Raw genomic sequence first — 10,258 nt, 5'->3', positions numbered from 1 at the left:
GTAGGTACTGTCTAGACTCGTCACTACTTTGCCGGGGTTAGGCCAGGCACTTACTAGCACATGGGGTCGGTTGTGCTGATGCTACACTCTGTGCATTTTTGGTGCACAGATCAGGGAGCAGCTTATTGACCGCAACAGTAGGACTTCTGGGAGCTATCTTCAGTCCAGAGACTCTCGAGGTAGCCTAGCTGGCGTTCGCAGGCCGAAGTCTCTTTCCATGTTTTTTGTTGTTTGTTTATCTTGTATCAGACAAACATGGTGTATTTTCCCTTCAGACATTGATTGTAGTATTCTGTAGTAGTCCGTGAGCTAGTGACACCAGATTCTGGGTAGCATTTTGGTTCAAGCTTCCGCACTTTTGGTTTTCAGTTGCTTTAGATTTAAAGTCTTCCGCTTAGATTTTGTCTCGTTTATTATATTGTTTGTAAGAAAGCAGGAAAGGTGTTTTAAATATTTGGCTTGCCTAGATCCGATAGTAGGCGCCATCACGACACCCGATGGTGGGAAATCCGGGTCGTGACACTCATACACCTATAAAGCGTAACATAACCTTTTCCTTTACTTGAGCCATCCTCGGTCTCAAATCTTTGTAAGCCATAACTAATTCTCTCGAACGCCTTAAATTGGAACCAACATAGCACATAACCGTGCAATCAACTAATCAATAGCAGACTCCCCCACTTGGCTCGAAGCCATAGATCAAAACACACTCAAGAACTCATAACGCATATACTCTATTGCTGCCACAATACCATAGAGATATTAAACTCAATCCTTCATAAGCTGGTGAAACACAGACCATCTGGTACTTTAACTCTTGTGCAAATCTCGCATTCACTCTCGTAACAGTTAAACCCACTCTCTTAAGCAATCCAAATTTAAATTGCAACACATATATTTCACTTATAAATGAGATCTTCTAACAGACAACATATGGATCACACAACCTCAGAACACTCCGCAGGAGATAACCCACCTGCTTTGCCTCAAACTGGCATTTCTTTATACCTTCCACCGTCATAAATGTTACGCAGTCACTTACACTTCCTGAGTCTGAACTCAGACTGCAACATGAAATTTACTCCACTCCCAACTAGGTAACATGGAAATATTCTTCACACACCCATAACTCGAGGTTATACCTCAAATCAAGATGAAAATCGAGCACCTAATAGTCCTTCTATCCTCCAGCAGACCCTTCTCGTTGCTTCCAAATCACATGAATACATCTCGCAATCACATCACACTTATCACGTAACTATCCAGTCATCACCTTCCTTAATAGGGACACAACAGAACATATGGATCCAGAAACATGCGCTCACAAAATCAACAGCTCAGGGCTCAAGCTATAGGCAAAAATCCGGCCTCGAGTCCTCCAGACTAGCCCAATATCAACACACAAAGATCACATCTCGCCCCTCGATCCAGGAATCACAAGCCATCGATTCATATCCGATACTGAGTGCTCATGTGTGCATACGAACGCATGGAAGGAATTCAAAGAGTTACCTTTCAAGCTGAATCAAGGACGCACGATAAGAATTTCAAGAATATGAATTTTTTCCTAAAGGTTCTGCAGCCTCTCGAGGATAAATACAGACGTCTCCATACCGATTCGCGAGACTCTACTAAACCGGCTCATGACTCGCGAGACCTATGTAACCTAGGCTCTGATACTAACTTGTCACGACCCCAAATACCAGTCGTGATGATGCCTATCACATTACTAGGCAAGCCAACTAATCAATTAACCACAACCTTTTTTCCTTTAACAATAGCCATTTCCTAACATAGATTTTAGATACCAATTTCATTATAACCGTTAAAGTGATAAAAAATATGCGAAAGTCAAAATAACAGGAAACTACACAGCCCCCAAGTATCTAGTGTCACAAGTCTAGAGCCTCTAAATATACAAATATGACTGTCTAATACATAGCAAGTCGAAAATGCGGGTAAACAAGGATAAGAGGAAGAGAGCAGGGTTGCGGATGCCATGCAACTACCTTGCAATCTCCGGCAAACTCTAATAATGCTGAGGACCCTCACTTTGCCTCTCGGGCACCTGGATCTGCACACAAGGTGCAAGGAGTAACATGAGTACACCAACTCAGTTGGTAACTAAAATAAATAAGGTTTGAAAGCAGTGATGAGCAGTTAAAAATCATATAACTGAAGAAACATCAGGATAACAGTTCAACTTTACAGTTTAAAACCAGTTTCGTTGAAAAATCATCAAATTTCGGATTAAACACTTGAAATCATATACTTAGCAATTTTTTCATCAGAGGCTTATTTTAAAAGAAGAGTGAAATCAGTGGAAATAACATATCTGGGCCCCTCGGGCAAGGTATCACTCAAAATATGGGCCCTCGGGCAGCCTCTCAGTCACTCGTGACTCAACTCTCATCACTCAATACTCACTCTCAGCACTTAGGCTCATTAATATCACATAGTAATAGAAATCATAATAACCGTTGCGGCGTGCAGCCCGATCCATATATTTATAGTCGACTACGCTCACTATGGGTGTAAAGACTCCGGAGGGGATCCTACAACCCAAACATCATATCGCTGCGGCGTGCAGCCCGATCCAATATATATATTGCTGCGGCGTGTAGCCCAATCCATATAAGTATCGCTGCGGCGTGCAACCTGATCCATATAAGTATCGCTGCGGCGTGCATCCCGATCCATATAAGTATCCTCACAATTGGGTTCTCAACCTATCTCAATCTTTAACCTCATAGCCTCTCGGGCACAACAATGGAAAATTAGGGAACTCAGCCCAAACAGTCCTCACAATTAGGAGTAGAGTAATAAAACCAGTTTTAAACATTTAAGCAGGTAAAACATGATTGAGGATTTGCTTCTAGCAAGTAAAGTGAGGAAAATAGTCAAAATGCCCCTAAGGGTTTCTACAGGTCGGCACAAGGCCCCAAACATGGCATACAACCTATAATGCAGTATAAATATCCAAAATACGGAATAATATAATGTTTCCAAATCAAATACGTGGCTTAATATTCGCTACAGGATAGACCAAGTCACAATCCCTACTGGTGCACGCCCGCACGCTCGTCACCTAGTATGTACGCCATCGTATTTATCAAAACAAGTCAAATACCGTGGTTTTGTACCCTCAGTTCCAGATTAACAATGGTTACTTACCTCAAACCGGTGAAAATACTACTTCGCGACACCTTTGCCCCTTGAATTGGCCTCCACTCGCGTCGAATCTAACCAAAATTAGAACGAGGACGTCAAAATATGCCAAGGGAACGAAGCCCAAGCGAAAACAATCAATAAATGACACAAATACCGAAATTACCAAAACCCTATCCCCAGGCCCACGTCTCGAAATTTGAAATTTTTTACATCAACGGAATCCTTATCTTCCCACGAGTCTATACATATCAAGAACACCGAAATCGGAGTCCAAATGACCCCTCAAATCCCCATTTAAAGGCCTCTTAAACTCAAGCCCTAATCCCCAATTTTTAGCCCTTTAATTCCTTTAATTACAGCCTTAATCCATGAAATACTATCATAGAAATGAGTTTTAGGTCCAAAATCCTTACCTTAATGAAGTCTCCTTGATTTCTCTTTTCGAAATCTCCCAAAGCTCCAAAATTCGTGTTTAAAAGTGAAGAAACCCTCTGAAAATTGCGAAGGAGAAAAATATAACATTCTGACCCCAGTCATTTCCGCATCTGCAGTGCTTCAGCCGTATCTGCAGTACCGCATTTGTGGTCAATGAGCCGCTTCTGCTGCTTTCACTTAACTCAGCTAAAACCGCATCTGCGATGCCAATTCCGCATTTGCGCCTTCGCAGGTGCGGTCCCCACAACCACATTTGCAGTTCCTGCCTCCCAGGAATTTATACGCTTTTACCATTACCTTTTTCGCATCTGCGGCATTGCACCTGCGGTCCCCAATCCGCAGGTGCGGAAACACTAGAAGCATAAAAAATTTGCAACTTGTCAAATCTCAAACTCTTCCGTCAACCATCCGAAATCACCCTGAGGCCCCTGGAACCTCAACCAAAAGCACAAAAATATCCTAATACCTTATCCAAACTTATTCCGATCATCAAATCACTTCAAACAACATCGACTCACCCAAAACACATCAGATTCAAGCCAAACTTTCTAGAATCTTTCAAATTCCGTTTTTGATAAAAAACCCAACCAAACCACGTTCGAATGACCTGAAAATTTGTATACACATACAAAATGACACCACGGAACTAATGCAACTCTCGAAATTCCATTGGGGACCCCTATATCAAAATCTCACTTATAAACCGGAAATCGCCAAAAATCTGATTTCGCCAATTCAAGCCTAAATCTACTCCGAACCTCCAAAATTCATTTCGATCATGCTCATAAGTCACAAATCACCTACCGAAGCTAACCAAACCATTGGAACTCACATCCAAGCCCTATAACACATAAGTCAACTTCCGGTTGACTTTTCCAGCTTAATCTTTCTTAAAAGAGACTGAGTGTCTCAAACCTTACCAAATCCTTTCCGAATTCGATCCGACCAACCAGATATCATAAAACACGGATAACAAGGCATAAAGAAGCAGAAATGGGGAAAAACGAAGCGGTAACATATGAGACGACTAGCCGGGTCGTCACAATATAACTCACTCAGGGTACCCGCGCTCACTGGGGGTGTATAGGCTCCGGAGGGGCTCTTACAACCCAAGCGCTATAACAAGCCACCTCATGGCATAAATCAATCAGGCCCTCATCCTCATAACAAGCCACTTCGTGGCGTAAATCAATCAGGTCCGCGGCCTCACAAAATCATGAATCAATAACAACATGCTGCGTCGTGCAGCCCGATCCCATAATATCCTTACAATACAGGCCCTCAGCCTGACTCAGTCAAAAACCTCTCAAGCCACTCGGGCTATCAGTAAAACAGGGTACTCAGCCCAAAAATATCATTTTATGCATCAAAACGGAGTAATAAAGACTGAGTTATGAAATCAGTAAACACAACATGACTAGTATAGATCTTAAATCAAAAACAGTGAGAGGATAATAAGAAAACCCCCTAAGGGTCCAAACAGCTCTGGCACAAGGCCTAAATATTAGGGGTGGGCATAAAATCAGAAAAACCGAATTCTGAACCGAACAGAACCGAATTAATTTGGTATTTCGGTTTCAATTTTTTCAGTATTTTAGTTTATTTCGGTACAAAAATTTCGGTATTTCGGTAATTCGGTACGATATACAGTATTGAATTTTTGATATTTCGGTATACCGAAATAGTTTATAAATTGAGACAGTAATTGATGCTTGCAACAATTATGTTTATTTGAAAATATTTGATCTTTTCTTTGTACTCATTTTGTTTGGTCTTCCTTAATAGCACTAGTACACAATATTACTCATCTTTTAACAAGTACCAAAATTTAAATAATGTAGTGATTGAGTAATAATAATAGCAATAAAACTAATATATTAATTGTGAAATACAAGTAGGAAAAAATCAAGATCATCCTTGGAAAATTTAAAAAGTTGATAAAAATACCTGCTTAAACTTTCATTTTCACTGGTTCAAAGGCAAAAGATCAAGCAAAAAGTGGATCAACCATACCAGCAAAGGTTCTAACATTTACCAAAAGCACTACAACACAAATTAAACATTCTACTTACTGAACACTCCACCAGCTACACCAGACAAAACCTATACCTTTGTTGTGCTCCATGAAGTAGAAAATGGTTTAAACCGAAACCGTACCGAACCAAAATAAGAAATACCGAACCATACCGAAATACTTTGGTACGGTATTTGGTATACACAATTAATAAACCGAATACCAAAATACCGAACCGAAATTGTTAAATACCGAACCGAAATACCGAATGCCCACCCCTACTAAATATGCCATTCAGCCCAATTTATAGGAAATTCTTTCTAAAACACATGAGTATCATATAATTTAAGTCAAATACGTAACTTTATAGTTGCTAGGGAATGGACCAAGTCACAATCCCCAACGGTGCATGCCCACACGCCCGTCACCTAGCATGTGCGTCAACTCAAAATAGTAAAGCAATGTGAAATCCGGGGTTTGATACCCTCAGGACTAGATTTACAATCATTACTTACCTCAAACAAGCCAATTCCAATATCGAGCAAGCCTAGTGATGCTCCAAAAATTCCATCTCGCACGTTCCGACCTCCGAACGACTTGAAACTAACCAAAAACAACTCAAATACATCAAACAATGCTAAAGCAACCAATCCCAATCGAAAAAGGTCGAATTAGCCGAAAAGCCCAACCGGGACCCGCATCTCAGAACCGGACAAAACTCATAAAATCCAACAACCCATTTAATTATGAGTCCAACCATACTAGTTTCATCCAATTCCGACTCCGAATTGATGTTCAAAACTTAAAAATTCACTTTATGAAACATTAGGCAAAAACTCCCAAATTTCACTTTAAAATCATCAATCAAATGCCAAAAATGAAGATGGATTCATGATTATAACCAAAACCGAATAGAGAACACTTACCCCGATACATATGGTGAAAATCGCCTCCAAAATCGCCCAAATCCGAGCTCCCCAACTCAAAATATGACCAAATGAACAAACCCTTGTTTTATACTCTTATATTTTTCTGCCAGCTATTTTGCCTCGATTATATATCAAACAATCCCAAAACTCACTTTAATTCCTCCAATGGATTCCTTGTGGAATTTTAGTTAAGTTAGGCTCTTGAATCATTCCATTTGACCTTATATTGAAGGAGATATGTTGGTTTCAATATTTGAAAATAGTGCAGATTTTTAAATACGAATTTAGTGGCAATTGTGTAATTAATTTGAAAAATCTAGCAATCCAATTCTTAGTAAAATGACCATAAAATCCTCATACGATGTCCAAATACATTTCTTAGTAAAATGACCTTAGTAAAATGACCTTATAATACGTTTCTTGCTGTCATGTCATTTGCTTCATAATTATTCTGTACTCAGTCCTGTTCATGCATATTATATCATGCCCCAGTCTCAATTATTGCTATTGACATATCATATCATTATTCAGGTTAGTATCATGACATTTTGAGCTCGTGTGAGTGAGATTGGAGAGTATTGACTGAGTGAGGTCGAGAGCCGGATATTGATTGACAATATGAGATCGGGCTGCACGCCGCAACAAGATATTGATCATGCCTTCGCTAGCATTGATATAGTGCTTGGGATCAGAGAAGCCCCTTCAAAGTCTTTACACCCCCAGTGAGCGCAGTTGATGATATTGAGGGATGGATCCTCCCTGGACATGGATCTTGTCCGAAGTATTGGTATGGAGATGGATCTTCTCCATGAGGTTGGATTGGCCTGTTTCCTCGGTACTGGATGACTACATTCAGTGATGTATATACTCCGGGATGGATCTTTCCTGGGCCGGATGGCCATATATAGTACCGATTGGTTGAGTACTTGTGAGTGGAGGTATACTCCCCGTACTGATCATATTGTGAATACATAGTGTCGAGCTTTTATTTGAACTGCAAGCATGTCTACTTTTTCGTACAATTAACTGTTGCAACCTGTTGAGGTTTGGTTCGTCACTATCGTCAGTCCATAATTTGGACTTGTTACTTATTGAGTTGGTGTAGTCACGTTACCCCTGCACATTGTGTGCAAATCCAGGTATCTTGGGCCACGGTAGTGGCTGCTGATTATATAATTGTGGACTTTCCCTTGGAGATTGCGAGGTAGCTGCTTGGCGACTGCAGTTCTGCCTTCTCCTTTCCTTATCTTCCTTTAGTATATTTATTTGGATATTCTCAGACCGTGTTGGTCATGTTATTTCGAACAGATGTAGTAGTTGTGGCTCTTGACTTAGTCACACCCGAGGTCGGGATTATGTTCCTTTTCGCTGGATTTTGACTTCTATTTTTTATATTATTGGATTTTCGTTAAAATTATGATTTTCTTAAGTTTTTATTCGAAAAATAGAGTATTTGGGAATAAGTGGCTGGCCTAGTATCACGATAGACGCCATCACGACACGGTTAGATTTTGGGTCGTGACACTTGATATGCATCTAATTAAAGTCTATTATATGACTTATATGACTTAACTTATACGACAATCCTTGAAGGATTTAAATCGCTTAAAGCATATACAATTCTTGGTCCTGAAGTACCATATCCTAAGTTTTATTTGCACACATATGTCTCTTGCTATAACTATAAGCATGATAATATGATAGAGAAGATTTTCAAGGTGCAACATATTCATTGGAGTTAATATGGTTATTTTATTCATCAAATCTATGCCGACATCAACCTTCAAGAAACTAGTGTACAAGATTGGAATGCAAAAGCTCAAGGATGTGAATTGATGCTCTCATCAAGGGGAGTTAATACACATTGTACTCCTTTTCCCTAACAAGGTTTTGACCCAATGAGTTTTCCTTGTAAGATTTTTAACCAGGCAACCAAAAGGTGTATTGTTAAATATGTGTACTCTTTTTCCTTCTCTAGATTTTTTTTCCACCGGATTTTATTTTAGTTAAGGTTTTAACGAGGCACATTATCTGTTGAATAGACATTCAAGGGGGAGTGTTATAAATAAAGTTTTATTTAAGATGAATGTCAATATTTTATATAGATTGTAAGGATTTTACTTGGTGGCTAAGTCACTTTTTCCCTACAAATAGAAGGGTTCTATTCCATTGTAATTAATCCCAAATCAATAAGAATTCTCCCTGCCTACTTTTCTCTACAATATTTTTCTTCTTCTTTTATTATTTCATAATATATATATATATATATATATATATATATATATATATATATATACGCGCACACACATATATTTCATATATACTACATGTCCTTCATATATACTTTTAGCTTCAGTAAAATGTCAAATTCTTCAAAACTGGCAGAAAAACCAGCTGGAATGGTCGTATAATGGCACCTTATGTTTCTTTTTCGGGAAAATAATACTGTGTCGCAGCTCTCAAAATAATAGCCATATATATATATATATATATATTAAAGTTAAATTTCCAGGGATGGTTGAATAATTTCTACACTTAAATAACTTGAAACACATGTTAAAAGTTATCCTCAATCGAGAAGTCTTCAAGTCGGGAGTTCTCAATATACATATAAAGCTTTACCTTCTTGTAGAAAAAGAGGTCTTATGTTTAAAACTTATACGTATATCTTTAGTCCACTAAAATCTTACAATTGTTATGAATAGTTTGTAGATCGGATGCCCATGTATGTGAATAACTTACAGATGAAATCTCTTACTTTATGTCCATCCCATTCACTATTTACAATAGTAAGTCTTCTCATTTTATGCCTATAAAAGGCTATGTAAATTGTAATGGAGGATACACCAAAGTGAAAGAAGAAAAGAGTTCTTCCTTCTTTCTGTCTCTTCTTATTTATATTTTACTGAATTGCTTTTATTTTATAACACGTTATCAGCACGAAACTCTAATTTTATTCTTAAGCCCCGCTAAGTTGAGTCATATTTTATTAAGGTATGTGTCAATATATTCATTTTATTTATGGTAGTACATATCATATGCTCACTATTTGCAGATTACTTGTGCTCTTGGGCATCTTAAATAGTTTAAGTACATTGCCATGATAAAATAACTATTTCCTTTAATGCTCAACTCTTATATGACCTCAAAGTCATCAAACTAGTTACCCACTAATGACATACTTATAATATTCATGGACTTCCCGGATCAAAACATATCTTTAAGGAATTTTGAAGAACTGTGAGAAATGAATTGACAAGTAATAATTTCACATTAGTTTAATTATTTTATATTTATTGGATTGAAACATAAAAATAATGTTAGTCATGTTCAATTCTATTAACACATATATATCAATAATATAAAGTCAAATGAAACAATATGCATTTTTCATTTTATGGCCAGAATAAAATAAAATAGTAGGTTATTTATATGATATAGCTCTATTTCCGTTTCTTTTTTTCCTTACTCGTTTGTTTCATTAATTGTTTATTAATATAATTATTTTTCTAACTTATTTATCTTTTATGATAGTTTTCACTATGTCAAACTTATCAAAACTTGAATTTGTGGCACTTGACATCACCGGGAAGAACTATTTATCATGGGTCCTTGATGTTGAAATTCACCTTGACACTAAAGGTTTTGGAAATACTATTATACAAGTAAATGAAGCATCAAATCAGGATAAAGCGAAGGCTAAGATTTT

The sequence above is a fragment of the Nicotiana sylvestris genome, chromosome 3 (genome assembly GCF_000393655.2).
Source record: "Nicotiana sylvestris chromosome 3, ASM39365v2, whole genome shotgun sequence".
NCBI classification, from domain to species: Eukaryota; Viridiplantae; Streptophyta; class Magnoliopsida; order Solanales; family Solanaceae; genus Nicotiana; species Nicotiana sylvestris.
This window is presented reverse-complemented; position numbering follows the sequence as displayed.